Below are 17,575 nucleotides of genomic sequence, written 5' to 3' on the forward strand. Positions count from 1 at the left end.
AGTATATTTTTCTGACATTTTCAATAGCTCATTCTTTTCAAGCCACCTTCAGTTCAAGAAAATCAGGAAGATAACATTTTTGAGTGATGTAAATCTTTACACTTATATATAAAATGTTTTATTTTAAAAGTGTTATCCACATGTATGAATTTAATCAAGTTTTTGGGGGGAGGATGGTTTGATCGAGTCACTTAGTTTTTTACCTTACTCTGTTATCCTAAAATATATTAAGATATGCAGAAATCATTTTTAATTAGCAGGTATATTTAAAGATATTTTCATATCACAATTATTCCTACTTTTCCCTATAATTCCCTGTTGTAATCTGTTTCATCAGTTCATCTAAACTTATCATTTTTTATTCACTTACCCATTATAAGTCAAGAAACTTACCTTTTCTCTCTCATGATTATTATCTCGTCTGATGGGACAAAATAATTGAGACAGAATAGAGGAGCAAGATGAATGGCAGACAGTAGGTGCACTTGTATATTGCGAAGTGTTTGCAAAATAATAAGCACCAGATGAATAATGTATTTAAGGAATATTGTCTGGCAAATGATATTAAGTCATATATCCAAATCATCCCTCAATTACTAAAGAATGAATTACAAGTGTCTAATGCATCCAGTTTCATCAGACAGAATTCACCATGTGGGGCATCTAGGTAGAGTAAAAAGGCTAATGTTTATTAATAGAGTATTAAAATCAATCTCTCTCTCTCTATATATATTTGAATGCATAAGGAAATCCTTAGGTTTTCAAATTCCTTGCTTATTTTTAAAAGTCTAGTCTGGTTATTTTAAGAATTAAATTTCCGTGGCATATTTGCTGTTGATTCTGAGGTTGACTCTTATGTAATGTAACAAAACTATTCTTCACACTAATATTATTACTATAGTTTATTTTCAGCTTAAGTACTTATGTTTATTTCTTTCAAATATTTAATATTTTTATTAATTAAAAATTAATTTAAATTTTAATATTTAATATATCTTTCTTACATTAACTTTGACAATAAACTTAAGAAGTATATATTACTATTCACATTTTACAGATAAGGGAAATGGAGATTGAGAGAAGCTAGGGAATAGGCTTATGGTTAGTAAATTGCAGAGCTGGGATTTTAACCTCATAGTGGCTAGCACCCATAGTCCATCTTTTTTTCATTAAATCATTTCTCTGTTATTATTTAAGAAGGATAGAGTTGTGCTTCTGTATAGTTTGTACACCTAGCAATGTAAAATATTGAGACATTAAAGACAAAAATGAAGTAAAAACTTAGAAATCCTTTGACTCAATGCTCCTGTGTTTTTTTTTTAAAAAGAGAAAAAAGTAATGCAAGACTCAGGATTTTGGAGTGGTTCGTGTGCCTCTCTTCATTTCACCTTTGGGCTAGCGTACTGTGTGCTCAGTGGGTGGATGTGGCTGAGCAGTTTGGGCTGCTACTGTTGCCATAGCCACTGGGTGCTGGAAGATTCTCAGTTGTAGCTGCTGCTGTGGCTGTAGCTGCGGCTGCAGTTGTGGCTGCAAGGCAGAGGAGAGCTGGACTCTCTTTTGAGGAAGACTTTGCCCAGGTCTTCCCTGGGCAGAGCAGAGTTGAGACAACAAAGCTGTCTGGGGCTGCAGAAAACTTCCCATTCCACTGAGGTGGATGGCAACAGCTTGCTGAGCAGATCCGGTCAGGTTTTGACTGGCTGAACCTTGTACAGAACCCTGCGGCACTGGCTATTGGGGATGAAAAGTTGTGGGTTGTTGAAATTGTTGTTGTGGAATCAACTGATAGAGCCCCTGCTGCTGCTGCATCTGTGGCTGAGGCTGAAGCTGAGGCTGAGGCTTGAGGCTGGTACAGAGGCCGAGGCTGCAGCATCAGCTTCGGCTGAGGCTGAGGCTGTGGTTGAGGCTGAGGCTGCGGCTGTGGTTGAGGCTGAGGCTGCAGCTTCAGCTGAGGCTGTGGCTGTGGCTGCTGAGGCTGCTGCGGCTGCTGCTGGGTGTTCAAAATGAGTGAACCTTGTGGAAGCTGGAGTAGAGTTAAGGGCCTGAGACCTGGAACATTTTTAAAAATAAGTTGAACACTTCCTTGAGAAGGTACCTGTGTTGTAGCCAGCAGTGCATTTGGTGGCCGACCTCCTGACGGCAGGTTGCTGGGCTTGATTCCTGCAGGAGCTGCGGCCGGAGTGGTAGAGTTCAGCACGAGGTTCGGACCTCTCACCAAAGGCTGGGCTTTATGAACAGGGCCCACCACTTCAATGACCTTGAGGCTAGTGGAGTTGGCCGTGACCTGGGTAGCTGGGATTCTTTGTGATGAGCTGGCAGTGGACAGGGCAGCTGCAGGAAATGTGCTAACTTGATTCACTTCCGCAGAGGATTTCTGGGAAAGACTTGGTAGTTTAGAAGCCGAGGCAGGAGATGGAGATTTATGAAAGCTGGTTGCCTGCTGTGGAGGAAAACTGTTACCTGCAGAACTCTTTCCTGAGCTCAAAGGAAGTTTGATGAGTGGAGGTGGAGGTTTGACTCCCTTCTCCAGTACTGAAGACTGAATCGACACTGAACTCACTGAACCAACAGTCTTAGGCTGTTCTGTTTCTTTCCCTGGAGAAAGTGGGCTGAGATTGGCTGAGCCACTGGAGCTGTGTGACATCTTGACTGGACAGTTGATGTTCTTCTGGACCAATTCCTCAGACTGACTGACTACCTTCCCAGCATCAGTCTTCGACCCAGGCATGAAACTATTTGAATGGTCATCTCTGGAGGAGTCGAGGGGAGACATCTTTCTCTCACATCTGACTTTTTTATGTGAACTTCTTTTTCCAGAGATAAGTGGATCATTAAGCGAACACATGAAGAACATCTTTGTTTTCTGGTACTGATCACCAGCTTCCCATTCAAATGCAGAATCATCTTTTACTTCATGGGCTGGCCAGCCTGTTGGCTGGGAGTCATCAGAGTTGACAGACTTGTTCCCTGTAGCATAGTTCTCCACATCCACTTCAGAAGGCACCACCAAGTCACAGGGTCTCTGTTCCCACACATCCACACAATTTCCTGCTCCAGAAATTTTGAGGTCATACTGCTCACCTGCGTTACTCTCTTTGCTTGGTTGGCAATAAGTCATACTGTTAGCTCAGGTGGAGGTGGGCCATGAGGGAGCTCCTGCTGCCGACTCAGAGCCTGGCTCGAGCACCTCTTGAAGCAGCATTTCATTGGGCCAGTGTTCCTCTTCTGCTTGTTACTGAGCAGACTGTTTGCAGTGCTGGCTACTGACACAGAAGGATCAAGACACAGTGGTTCAGCTGTGGCTAAGATCACTTGGCTCTCGAGCAACAGTTTGTCCTCCTGGGTCCATGTCTGGCTGTCGCTGGTTAGGGACTCTACATCGCAGGCTAATGTGTGCATGGTTGGTCGTAAGAGAATGTGCCTGCTCTGGTAACCAGGGGCCTCCACGTCACTGGACTGCCTGTAGTCCCGTATTTCTGCGATGACGCATCCACAGTGAAAAACGTTCACCTGAGATTTTTCCAGGAGACCCACCAAAACAGGAGGTAATTCTTCTGCATCCAAGTACTGGAGCAGTTCCCCCTCTTCATAAGACGGTCGAATGGTCTCCGAATACGAGCCATTTTCTCCCCTGAGCATCAGCGAGTATCCCTGCCCTCCTGGGTGTAGATTGACCATCGGCGCATAAGACAGGGGCCCTAAAAGAAGAGAAAGCGTTAAGTGCGTTGATGAAGCGAAGTGAAAATCGTGTCTTTGGTATCATGTATAATTCTGCATAACGCCCAACTCCACAGTGGAACCACCAGCCTAACTTCAATATAGACACCCAGAAATCCTCCCCCAAGGAAGCACTAGGCAAAATTCTTGCAAGTCTCCGAAAATACCTTTCTCTATATGGGTTGCTGCCTGTGTGCTAGGCCTCGCCTTGCCTCGCCTTGCGTTGTTTCCCCTGGCTAGGCGGGAAGTCGGAAGTCGACATGGCAGGCTCAGGCCGCACAGCCTTCTGTGCGCCTGCGTGCCACCTCCGGCTGTGCATTCCGCCCAGTAGCAGGTGTTGTGTCTCGTGGTCTACACTTTCTGTTCTGGTGCCTGTGGTTACTACTGGCGAGTTGGGCCACGCATCCATGTCTAGTCTATGCTGTTTTAGAAGATAACAATAAAAATCATTTCTAGGGACTGATGCAGTGCCATCTTTTTTTCCCTTTGCTTTTGTAAAATAACAAAGAATAGAAAAGTACAAATATAAATATGTCCTATGTGCTCTCCTCCTTCCCATAAAAAATGTTTGTTCGTTCAACCAACAACTACTTTTGAGAATGAATTATGATAAAATGCTAGGATTGAGACAATAGTACCAATGACAAATGACTTGCTATGGAAGAGTTCACAGTTTCGTTGGGGAGGCAAACAAGTAACTAGATAAATAGAATACACCCCAATTTATAAACTTTTAGACAGAATGATAAAGGAGAGGAAGTGCTAAACATGGGAAAATGAGAAAAACTATTCCCCAAAGAGGTAATAGTTGAGCTTTCTTAAATGATGAATAGAAACTTATCGGACAAATAAAAGGAGTCAAATCATGGCAATTCTGGAGTTAGGAGAGAAATCTAGACTGAAGCTATTGATGAAGATGCTGTCAACATCTATTACAAGTTATTTTCCAGAGAGTTCTCACCAAGAGTCAGGCATATTTCAAAGTTATTCAAAATACACTATGTAGTGCTCCAGGAACTTTACAAGGCAAACATTTTTACCCTCATTTTTCAAATGAAAAAACTGACATTCTACCAACTTAAGTAATGAGCTCAAGGTTACAAAATAGTAAGCAGTTGAGGCAGGGTACAAACCTAAATCTCTGATGCCAAAGCCGGACTTCGTTCTACTTTTCTATGAAACTACGCCTAAAAGCCAAGGAGCACTTGGAAACATTGATAGGGAATTTGATGGCAGGTGTCCAAGTGGCTATCATCTTAAACTCACATGCAAATTTCATGTTTCTTTCACAAATGCAGTACATTAAATTATTTATCTTGAAGCAAAACTGATCATTCATAAAGATGCCCCATTAGAACCAGTCAATGTAGTTTTAAAGTTTGCATGGAAAGATAAACACCCAAGAAGAGTGAAGAAGTTGTCCTAAATAATAAGCAATGGCAGAAGACTTGCCTTACCAGATATTATATCATATTAAACAGTGTGTTACTGGTGCATAAATTTCAACAAAGATAAGTCGAACATTTAGAGATCTAAGAACTAATTCCCAAAACACACTGAAGTTTGTTATACACTAAGAGTGACATCACATGTCAGCAGAGAACAGATACAGTTTTCACTCAGTGGTGTTGTTTAAAAAGGAAGCTGTTTGAGAAAAAAATAAACTTTTGTCTATCTTACCGTTTCTATAAAAATAAATAGATCAATGATGAAACTATAAAACTCCTAGAAGAAAATATCAGCGAATTAAAGAATATATGTAATTGTAGAGTAGAGGAAGTCTTTCTAAAAGACACAAAATCCAGAAGGTATAAAGTGAAAGATTGATGCAATCATTACAAAGAAATAAAAGGCAATCTGCATGGCATACAATCAGAATGAAATTAAATGATAACATCTGGGAGAAAATATTTGCAATATACTTCAAAAAGAAGTAATATCCTTAATATAAAAAGATCTTACAACTCTGCCATACTATTTTATGATATAAAATAGTATTTTTTGTGTTCATTTTTTTTTGTTCCCACAAGTTGTCTTTATACTAATACCTTTATATAATCATTTTAGTCCTCTTTTTTTCTTACTTAAATTTTTACTATTATATCAGCTTTAAATAATATTTTAATTCTCACCTACATGTTAATGAATCGGGTTACTCTATATTGTTTTCTCCCTTCTCTTGAATTTTTTGGTTCTGTTATTCCTGTTTTATCAGAGCAAATAACATATACACGTTATTCCTCTAACCTTCATATTGCCTTTATTTTAGTACCAGATCTTTAATTAAGTATGCTCGCTACCAAAATTTCTCCAAATCTTTACTCTTTCATTGTAAAATTCTCGTTCTCTATTTGTAGGAAGGGTTCATAGGTACAATATTTCCTGAGATCCTGTTTTTTAATGTTTAAAACCTAACTTGTTATAAAATCTTGGCTCATACTGTCCTTTCCTTTAGATTCTGGAAAATGTTGCTCTGCTGTTGTGCTTTGTGCTTTCCTTGTTATGTAAGTGACTTGACCTTTTTCTCTGCAGGTTCAGAGGATACATTCTTTATTCTTAAAGTGTTATAGTTTTACTGAGATATTTCTTGAAACTGGCCATTCTTTCTCAGTTTTCCTGGGTACATGATAGGTCCTTTTAATATGTAAATTTAGGGCTTTTATTTTAGCAAACATTTTTTGAACTATAGTCTTAAAATATTTCTTCTGTTCCTTGATTTGCTTTTTTTCCTTCAGAGATTTCAGCTATAAGTATGTTGGATAATACCTTCCTGTCTTTTCCGTCATGTTCTTTCTAAACCTTCTTGTATTACTACATTTTCTTGTCTCTTTTATATTCTATCCTTTATGAGCCTATGTTAATTGTAGTCATACCTGTTCTCCCTCCGGAACTCTATTAGTTTTGTATTGCTGCCATAACAAATTACCATAAACTTAGTGGCTTAAAACAGCACTTGTTTTATTTTTTTCCTCACAGTTTTGTAGGTCATAACACAGGGCAGGTTCAGCTTAGCATCACACAAGTCCAAAATTAATGTTGACTGGGCTGGGCTCTTAACTGGAGGATCTGAGGATGAATCCACTTGCAAGCTCATTCAAGTAGTTGGCCAAATTCAGATTCTTGTGATTATAGGATTAAGATTTTCATTTTCTTGCTGGTTGTCAACCAGGGGCCACTCTCCATTCCTAAAAGTTGCTGACATTCTTTGGCAACTGTCCTCCTCCATCCTTAAGCCAGTGTGGGCACACTGAATCATTTTCATGCTTCCTCTTCTGCCACCAGCTGGAGAAAAGTCTTTGCTTTCGAGGGCCCATCTGGATAATCCAGGATAATCTTCCCTACTTTAAATTCGGGTACCACATTATATACCATAATTACAGGAGTGGTAACATTATATTTACATATTCTGAGAATCAGAATGGATCATCTTTCACTGGACATTTTAGAAATTCTGCCTGCCACAGGCACCTTGTAATTTAGTCCTCATTTATTCCCTTTCTCTCCTGAGTTTGGCTAGCTCCTGTTTCATATCTTCCTGTTATTTGTCTTTTACTATTTGGAGGTTTTTTTAAAAAAACATTATGATTCATATTGTTCTTCCAATTCTGCAATTGCGTGTTTAAGTATAAAGCTACTGTTGGAGTGTTGAATTAAAAGTTTCCTCTGCTTTGTGCAAGTATGGATGTTTATGTATGCAGTGTGTTTTCTGCTGTACTGATTCTGATTTTTTTGGCTTTTTGCCTTCTGAAACAGTGATAGAAGATACTTTGAGGTGGGTAAGGTAGGGAGATATCATGGCTTACTTAATTTCATATTTCAAGACCACCTTCTTTTGCTGTCATTATGATATGTAGATTTTATTTTTGTTATTGTTGGTGGTAATGGTATTTTTGCAAATGGTACATTTTTTTTCACAAGTCTGGTTTCTTCTGATTCTTTGACACTTCTTACTTCATTAGAGCTTTTTAACTTCAGTCAGTTCCTTTTTTTTCTTCACCATAAATCTTCAAAGGACATGTTTCCTCTCAAAGGTACCTCTCTCTTCCTGAGAAGAGATGACCACCTCTGGTCCTATACTCTTTGTATTCTCCTTTCTTTTGATTCCCCAATAACCAGTGCTCTAATCTACCTGGTCTCAAATCATTTGCCAGTATTTCCCATCTCAGAATTTTGCCTCAAAAACCTCCTGCAAATTAATAAAAATAAGATCATTGACCCAGGAGACAAATAAGGATCAAAATGATAGTTCACAAAAGAAGGAATACAAATGCTATTTAAGTATATGAAAAGATATTCAACCTCACAAATAATAGAATTGCAAGTGAAAACTAAAATAAAAGACCATGTTTTTACCGATTAGATTGCCAAAGGTTAAATCACTTCATGGCTTATCATGTTAGCTAATGGTGTGGGGAAACAGATACTCTCAAACATTGTTGAGGGAGGTAATTAGTCCAATTCTTATGGATAACAAAGAACCTGGTAATAGGATTTGCCCTCAGGTTTAGCTTCAGGAGGGCTGGGACTCAGAGGTGGGGATTTTCCACCTTTGACATGCATTCATTAAAAATTTACTTATTTTCAATTTCTTAAAAAGGTACAACATTTACTCTGTTACTTTGTACCCCACCAGTACACAACTGTTATCTATCAGTGGGGGCAGGAATACTTCATTCTGGTTATCACTTGGTAACATAAGAGCACTCAAGAGGAAATGAATAGCAAGCACAAAAGCCTAGAGAAATACTGGCATTTAAGGGAGAAGGACAGAATGAATAGAGGCACAAAAGGGAAACCAAGAGAAGGCCCTTCTAATAAAATCTCAAGATGAATGGACGTAAATAGCTTTAAATGTCATATTGTGCTCAAGCCAGATAATGACTGAAAGCCAGGAGGCTATTGATAGCCCTAGTAACAACATTTTCTGAGAAATAGTGGTGAGAAAATTCAGACCATAGTAGAGGAAGTGAGGAGCCTGTGTTGAGAAAGTAAGGAGAGTAGTTTACACTACCATGGAAATATTTTGATTAGTGAAGAGAAAGAGATAAGTTACTGGTAGACAAAGAGGACGTACACGTGCACACAAAGAAAACCTCTGTGTAGAATCTCTCAATAACGCACAAGGGATCAGGTAAATATAACGTGTAATGATATTATCCATAATGTTATTTTGAAATTTTAGGAAAGGATGTAAGCCTTCATGTAGACTTTAATTTGACAAATGAGAAACTAACATACCCAAAGCCACAATTCAAATTAATGACTTACTCCTGTTATGTGCTTTATACATTATGGACATAATAAATGGTAAATAAAGACATCAGTAACTACAAAGTCAAATTATGTAGCAATACTTTGTATAATTTGGATTACAAATAAATCTATATTAGTAAAAGAAAACCAGAAGTCAGAAGCAATGTAATAGCTTTTGCAAATTAGCCACCAAGGTAGTCAATTACAATTGCATTTAAAAGACTAGTAAACAGAAGAGCTTTGAAAGTGGGAATGATTACAATGCTATTGCGCAAATTGTAGCTTTAAAAAAGCACTCAAGGAGACGATGTCCAGTTCATCATTATGATATTCTTCTTGTGTGTATGAAGAATAATTTGGGAAAACCCTGCATCCTGATAAGACTGCATATAATGAGGTTGAACTCCTCCATTCCATAAGAATTCTCTCTCTGTTTTGTTCTTGCTATTATCATAATGGACTTTCAAGGAAGAAACAGATATTGCAACTGGAAATCATGTATACAATAAAGCCATTTTCAAGTCTTTGTAACAGTTCTTTCGTATGAAAAGAACTTGAGAAATAATCTTATAGTATTGACAGGAAAAAAGTTTTGACAGTTGACTGTTGCAGAGTCCTGTGTAATTATTCTACCTCTCCTCTGACTAGGGATAAGTCTTTTTCATATGACCCATACTTGCGAAAATACTGAGTTTCAAAATGTCCGTTCTGTGTACACAGCTGTTGGCATCCACAAATATTTAACTATCCAGTTTTAGACTCCCCTCGGTGATTCAGCCATCTAAAACTAAGAAAAGAGAGCAGAGCTAATAATAGACAAGCCTTCATTCATGGTGTTTTATTTATTTATTTTCTCCCTACTGCTGCATCCGGGGATGCCTTCCACTTTATGCCTCACATCAACTGCGGCTCTTTCTGGCAACAGTACGAGACAAGTTTAACTGAATTTCAAATGTATGGGACTTCGCTCCCAGAAAGGGTGTTTTATTCATATTGAACCTTTCTATAAAAATGAAAAGTTGAATCTGGAGAACAGAAATGGAAGAAGGCTGTATTCATAGTAGGATAAGGAGATTAAATATAAAGAGCTATGTGATTTATCTCTTTTATGAGGTGCTGCTGGAAAGGAGATTAAGCTTTCAAAAAATAGTGACCTTGATATAAATTCCATATTTAGCCAGTGGTGAAATGTTATAAATAATGAAGAGTTTGTGAAACAACATCGGGCATAAGTGAGAAGATTCAAGAGATGTAGTGAGGTTGACAATAAGCCAAGGGGTGAAACCCTCACTTCAGGTAATAGTAACGGCAATAATATATATTACGTAGCGGTTTGTCCACTACAAAGTATATTTACCTCAGGATACTATTTGCTTCTCACAACAACTCTATGAGATTATGTATCCTTATAATTTTATAATCAGGTAACTGAAATTTAGGGAAGACAAGTCACTTGTCCATGATCACACAGTAGGTTCCTTTGCCCATGAGACCTCCTCTTCTTCTTGTATTCTTTATCACATTTGGATAAAAATTAGACCTTCTCATGTTTTGTTTTTAAATTTTTAATCGTATCTCTAACATTTCTCTGTGGTGTTATATTCTGACAACCGCAAAGTGTCATATTCCTATATTCTTTGTTGACAAGAATCTTTAATATAATTGTCACATTCTAAGCATGTTATATTTATAAAGAAACACAAATTATTAGACCATTTTCTTTTTTCTAAAAATGGCCTATTTTGGCCAAGTAAAGTTATTAGATTGCTGGTATTTAAATCATTTGTTCCTTTAGTGAATTGTACGTGATTCAGATTAATGGTTCTTCTTTCTAGTCAGAAAAGTCTGAAAATTACTATTGACCGGAATTGATACTAAAATTGCATAAAAAGTATTGAAAAAAATCAACCGTGAAATATGGATAAATCATATAGAATAAAAAGGTCTTTCCCCAAAAATGTATAATTCTGCCTTTAAATTTAGCTCACAGTTTAATTCTGCTTTTTTTTCCTTGTCTCTCTTTTTTTGTTTTAGATATATAAATAAGACTTTCATCATAGACTGGAAAATGCAAAAGTACCTTAATTTATTAAATGTACTCTGTTTAAACAGTGTTATTTGTAACATTTGCAAACATATAATTATATAATTTGTTTATCTCTCTTTTACCTCATGGGAGACTTTTAAGAATTTATGTAGAATTTAAACACTCAGATATTTGTTTCTGAAACCACTGTGTTGGCCAGGATCTAGTCAGTTAAGGTGAATTCATTCCAAGCACTTCAGTGGGGGAATTTATTATGGGAAATGGATTATAAATATGTTAGAAGAGATGAAATGGCAGGACATGAGGCAATCCCAAGGTTAGCAATGGCAGGAAGCCACAACCACCCCTCTGTCTGGAGGGAACAAAAGAGGAAAGAAGTGGTGTTACCCCACCCAGAAGCCAAAATGACTGATCTCATTTGGGAAAAATCCAACGTAGAAGTCAGTTAGCAGGAGAGCTGGGGAACTAGAGGATATAGTTAAGAGATAAAGTGATGAACAAGACAGATAAGCCTCCCTCTCTTATGGTGCTTACACTGTAAGCAAGAGAAAATATATCTATATAAAGAAAGAAAATCAAGAAAATATCAATTAGTGATAATTGATAAATATAAAACACAGTGATATACTGAAGAATTATAAGGCTTTACTGTTCTCGTGGATTTTTTTTGGTTTAATTTGATTTTTTAAATATTGCATTGAAATATTATTTATCTTGATTATTGAGTTTTTAGTGCCTCCTCACTTGCCTCTTGCTACTTCTGTTGAGGTAATGTCTCAAAGGACTTCTGGCTATTTTGCTTGAGCATCTAGGTGAATAGTGTGGCTATCAGGGAAGTAGGAGAGACTAGGCTAAGAGTAGATTTGAGGGTAAAAGTAAAGATTTGTCTGTGAGGCACCTTAGGTCTGAAATAATTTTTTAGATTTCAAGTATAGTAAATAGGCAACTGAATATATAAATCTAGAATTCAGAAAGAGGTCCGAGCTGGAGATACAAATACAGGCGACAAAATACAGACATGATATTTAAAGTGAGAGAGTTAAATGAGATGACATAAAAGGAAAGTAAATGAGATAATGCATATCAAGCTTTTTAAAGATAATTGTTTTATTGAGATATAATTCACATACCATAAAATTCATCCATTTAAAGTGTACAATTCAATGTTTTTTTAAAATTTTCTGGTTACATTTTAAAATTTTTTTATTAAAGTAACATTGGTTTATAACATTATATAAATTTCAGGTGTACATCGTTATATTTAGATTTCTGTCTAGACTACATCATGTTCACCACCCAAAGACTAATTACCATCCATCACGGTATACATGTGCCCTGTCACCTCTTTCGCCTTCCTCCCTCCCTCCTTCCCTTCCCTCCCTCCTTCCTTTCCCTCCCTCCCTCCTTACCAGAGTAACCACTAATCTAATCTCTGTAGCTGTTGTTTTTTAATTTTTATTGTAGTAAAATATGCATAGCATAAACTTTACAATTTTAATCATTTTAATTGCATAATTTAGTGGCATTAAGTGTATTCACAATGTTATACAACTGTCACGACTACCCATTTCCAGAACTTTTTCTTCATCCCAAACAGAAACTCTGTTTCCATTAAACAATAACTCCTTGTTCTTTCTTCCCCTCAACCTCAAGTAACCTGTTTTAGTTTATTTCTATCAATTTGTCTATTCTAGGTATATTATATAAGTGGAGTCAACCAATATTTGTCCTTCTGTGTCTGACTTATTTCACTTAGCATAATATTTTCAAGGTTCATCCATGTTGTATTATATATCAGAATTGCATTCCTTTTAAAAGCCAAATAATATTCTATTGCATATATATACATATATATGTAAACACACACACACCACATTTTATCCATTCATCTTTTGATAGACATTTTAGTCGTTTCCACCTCTTGTCTGTTGTAAGTAATGCTGCTATGAACACTGATGTATAAGTATCTAAGTCCCTGCTTTCAGTTCGTTTAGGTATATACCTCGGTTTAGGAATTGCTGGATCATATGCTCAGTCAATGTATAATTTTTTGAGGAACCGCCAAACTGGTTTTCCACAGTGGCTACACCATTTTACATTCCCACCAGCCAAGTACAAGGGTTTCAATTTCTCCATTTCCTTGCCAAAACTTGTTTTCCATTTTTTTATCATAGCCATCCTAAAGGGTGTGAAGTGGTATCATATAAAGCTTTTTACACAATGTTCCTCCCTCCATCATTTCCTCTCAGCAGATTACAAGCTCCATAAAAGCAAGTACTTTGCCTACTCACTGCTTTATCCCCAGCTGGGCCAGACACATAGTCTTTGTCCAATAAATATGTATTGACTGAATGAATGACTTTCAAATGTTCAATAAGTAATAGTTAATTCACTCCTTTAATAAATGATAGTTATATATTCACTCCTATGTTATGTTGAGTGTCCCCCTGCTGGGCTTAATGGTTTTGTTTTGTTTTTATGAAATGGCATGCCTTTGCTCCAAGAAGTTTAAGAGGCAATATGCTGGGGCCGGCCTGGTGGTGCAGCCATTAAGTTCACATGTTCCACTTCCGTGGCCTGGGGTTTGCTGGTTTGGATCTCGGGCCTGGACCTACGCACCATTTGTCCAGCCATGCCGTGGCAGGCATCCCACATATAAAGTAGAGGAAGATGGGCATAGATGTTGGAAGATGGGCATAGATGTTAGCTCAGGGCCAGTCTTCCTCAGCAAAAAGAGGAGGATTGGCGACGGATGTTAGCTCAGGGCTGATCTTCCTCAAAAAAAGGGAGTGGGGCAATATGCTGAATTTTACATAGAATGAAACTGTCTCAAATCATAACAGGAGAAAAGGAGATGAAAGAGTTGAAAAATGTGAAATTAGAAAATGATGAAAAGAGCAAGCAGGATCTCACATGTTACCTTCAAATTAGAGCACCAAGCTGGTGCCATGAACATGTAAGTTGAGACAAGTGGCTGGGACCTGTCCTTCAGGGAGCACTTCTGGCTTGCATTTCCATTTCCCCCAAACATTTCTTGGGTGTAGAATAGTTTTCCTGAATACAGACATGCTGTTCTGTCTTCTTTGTGTCTGCAGAAATTGGACCACTCTCTAAATGTGCTAAATTCAAAGAGGTCACATTTTTACATGAAACTCTGATTGTGAATTTGGTAAACAATATATCTTTATGCTGTTCTAATCTCCAAAGTCTGGAAATACACACTTCTGTCAATCTTATGGAATATATTCAGTTTTTTTCTTTATATGTAATTAAGAATATGATATAAATGTCCTTTATAATTAAGGTTATTTTCTATCTTCACAGTTAATTTTCTTTATTACTTATATTTTTCTTTTGAAGTCAAGGAAAGCAAAGCTATTATCAGGAAATATTGACCCTGCAAAGTAAAACCGAATGAAGCATATGCCATTATGACATTTAAAAAATATTTAGAGAAGCATTAGTAGAAAAATAATTACTGATTGTGGGGGCTGTTTCCTGACATTGTCCAGATTTGATTTATGTGTAGTAGGGAAAAAAGCATGTTTTTAAAATTCGAAAACTTAATCTAACTCTGAAAAATCTGTTTGTGAATGGCTACGATTTCAGCGAACTCTGGTACTTCTCTCTCCTCTTTAGAGATCAATATAGGTTTTGTTTTACCCTGTTACATGTTTCCCCAGAATTTTCATTATAATATGAGAGAGTTGGGGTGTAGGATTAGTCGAGCATCTAGATCCTGGGTCACCTCTTCTCCACAACAGTCCAGGAGCAAGATTTACAGTACAAGAACTACACAGTCACTTTAGAAAAAGTTGCCTGTGTGATGCTTGGAGGGAAAAAAGTGATTTGCAACTGACCCAAATGTGGCTCACACATTTATCCTCCCTTTCCCTTATCTTTCAAATCAGGAAGGCCAACTACCATTAGAAGAAGCTCTGCTATATGTAGGGTGGGAGAAGGCGCGAATCAGGTGATTGCAGGTAGCTATTCAGTGCTAGAAAATCTTTACAGCTGTATTATAATTTTTTTACTGGGCCTGGAAGACACCTCTTTGCTTGCCACATTCACTGTCAAGAAGTGTGTCTTATTTCAAAGAAGCATACCACGAAAAGGGGTAAAAACTAGTATGATGGGTTGTAGCTGAGAGTTGTTTAGCGAGATTAAGCAAAAAAGAAATGTAATCAGAGCTATGTAACCATTAACTAATAGTTCATTCATTCATTCATTTAACAAATATCTATTGAGAGTACCTACGATATGCCTGGCACTGTACTAGGCACTTATGGAAATCATTAGACCTTTTAAGTCCATAGCCTCAACAGGCTGTCAGTAAACGCATTCCTGTAATGGATTATTCTCATGTGCCAGGAGAAACCGGATTGTTCAGAAGGGGAGAAAGAGCTTAAGAAGTTTTAAAAAAATAGTGCCTGATTCATTAAAAAGTTAAGCATAGAATTACCATATGACCCAACATTTCTACTCTTATACTCAAAAGTGTTGAAAGAAGGGACTCAGACAAATACTTGTACACGAATGTTCATAGCAGCATTATTCTCAATAGATAAAATGGAAGCAAGCCCAAATGTCCATCAGCTTATGTACGAAAAAGCTAAATATCATATTACTCATCCAACAAAAGGAATGAAATACGGATGCATACTACAACATGGCTGAACCTTGAGCACATTATGCTAAGTGCAAGAAGCCAGACACAAAAGTCCACATGTTGTATGATTCCTTTTATACGAAATACTTTGAGTAAGCAGATCCATTAAGGCAGAAAGCAGATTGGTGGTTGCCGGGGGCTGAGGTGATGGGAAAATGGGGAGTTATTGCTAATGCATATGGTTTTCCTTTTGGAATGATGAAAATGTCTTAGAACTAGATGGAAGTGATGGTTGCATAACATCATGAATGTATTAAATGATGCTTAATTGTATACTTTCAAATAGCTAATGGTTAATTTTATGCTGTATGAATTTTACCTCAGTTAAAAAAAACGTGTGCCTCTAAGAATTCAAAAAGCACACATCTAACTCTCTTATTTTACATATTATGAGAAGACTAAATATTAACAGAGGAGGCAGCTAAATAGTTGGAAATAAGTAATTACAAATTGTGATTGATATGAAGAAAATAAACAAAGGAATAAGACGGATAAAGATCCAGGAGGTCAGCCATAGCTTCTCTGAAGAAATTATTTGCAATTTATGTGACCTTGAACCCACGTCCTGGGCCTCAGTTTCCTTCAGTGACATGTTTTGTTCTCTCTTTCTCTCCCTTTTCTTCTCCCTCAAGTAGTCTGAAAGGAGGCCTTGGGGTCTACAGCGGTAAAGTTCGAAAGTGCTCATGCCCAGGAATAACTCAGGCAGAGAAATACTGGACTAGGATTTCACATGCCAAGGCCTCCTCAAATCTAATATTCTAGAATATTAGGCTAGAAAAATAGAAACGGTAAAATTATATTAAGCATTTTCCACCAAAAAAGAGGGAGATAATTATTTTGAATTTATAGTTAGCAGAAGACCATGAATGAAGTTCAATTTACCAGTTAAATTTAAAAGAAAAAAATTCAAATGAGAAGGCAATAAACTGGCATTTTTAGGTCTTACCATTTGTTCGGTGGTCTCACTCTAATCTCTTCACGAGGGCTGATTTCAACCACAGTTTAATCAATAGGTCCTCCAGAGCTCTTCTAGAAAGAAAACCTAATCCAAACAAATTTCACATTTAGTGCCAGTAGCTATAAACATAGTGTGTGTAAGAAAGATAAGATTTAACAGAAGGACCACATGCTTAGCTTCAGGCATCACCATAAAGACTGAGAGAAAAAAATTTTAAATATAGAAAAAATTGGAAGGCTTTAAGATTTTAAATAAACTATCAAAGTATTTTTAAGGCTTAACAAACCATAAGATGTTCCCTCCACAATCAAACCCTGACGTTTTTGATTCTCAGCACTTTATTTTCACAACTACTTAGACACTATGGTCAAATTTATGGGTAAGGAGCCACCTTACAGACAGTTCAGTTCTGCTTGGGTCTGTAGTTGCTGGACTTTCAGATTTGCTGTGCCTCTGTGCTGCTCTTCAGTGCCCAAACGTTTATGACACTTCAAAAATACTCTATGCTTTTAATTTTACAAAACAATTATGTATGAAGATTATGACTTGAAAAATGACCAAAGAATGTTAGAGTGGACTATATAAAATATAGAAGCAGAGAACAACTTAATTCTTTAAAAACATTGGTCAAATCCCTGTGTCTTTCTCAGCACTTCATAAAGTGGGAAAAGATTTCCAAACATTATGGAAATGTTATTATTTCCCCTAGGGACCTGAGAATTAGCATAATATGTAGGTCAAGTGTTTAGTGACGCTGTTAGAGGATATATTTAACAATCATCTTACTGGTAATTCTGTTATAGTAGAAGAGAGACACTGAACACTACGCATTATCATGCATAGGAGGTGTGATTACAGAATTATTGAAACTGTGCTACCCTTAGGTATGGCTCAACGTGGTTTTTATTATACTTTTATCAGCTCATCAGGTAAT

General features: G+C 37.1%; 1 protein-coding gene and 1 pseudogene across 1 annotated transcript in view; one reads left to right on the plus strand and one right to left on the minus strand.

The window, feature by feature from the left end:
- IL1RAPL1 (interleukin 1 receptor accessory protein like 1) overlaps window positions 1–17,575 on the plus strand; it is a 1,275,105-nt gene that overhangs the window by 736,138 nt on the left and 521,392 nt on the right. The window lies entirely within an intron of this gene.
- On the minus strand, window positions 1,348–4,123 carry LOC138921970 (transcription factor SPT20 homolog pseudogene; annotated as a pseudogene).

The sequence above is a fragment of the Equus caballus genome, chromosome X (assembly GCF_041296265.1).
Source record: "Equus caballus isolate H_3958 breed thoroughbred chromosome X, TB-T2T, whole genome shotgun sequence".
NCBI lineage: Eukaryota > Metazoa > Chordata > Mammalia > Perissodactyla > Equidae > Equus > Equus caballus.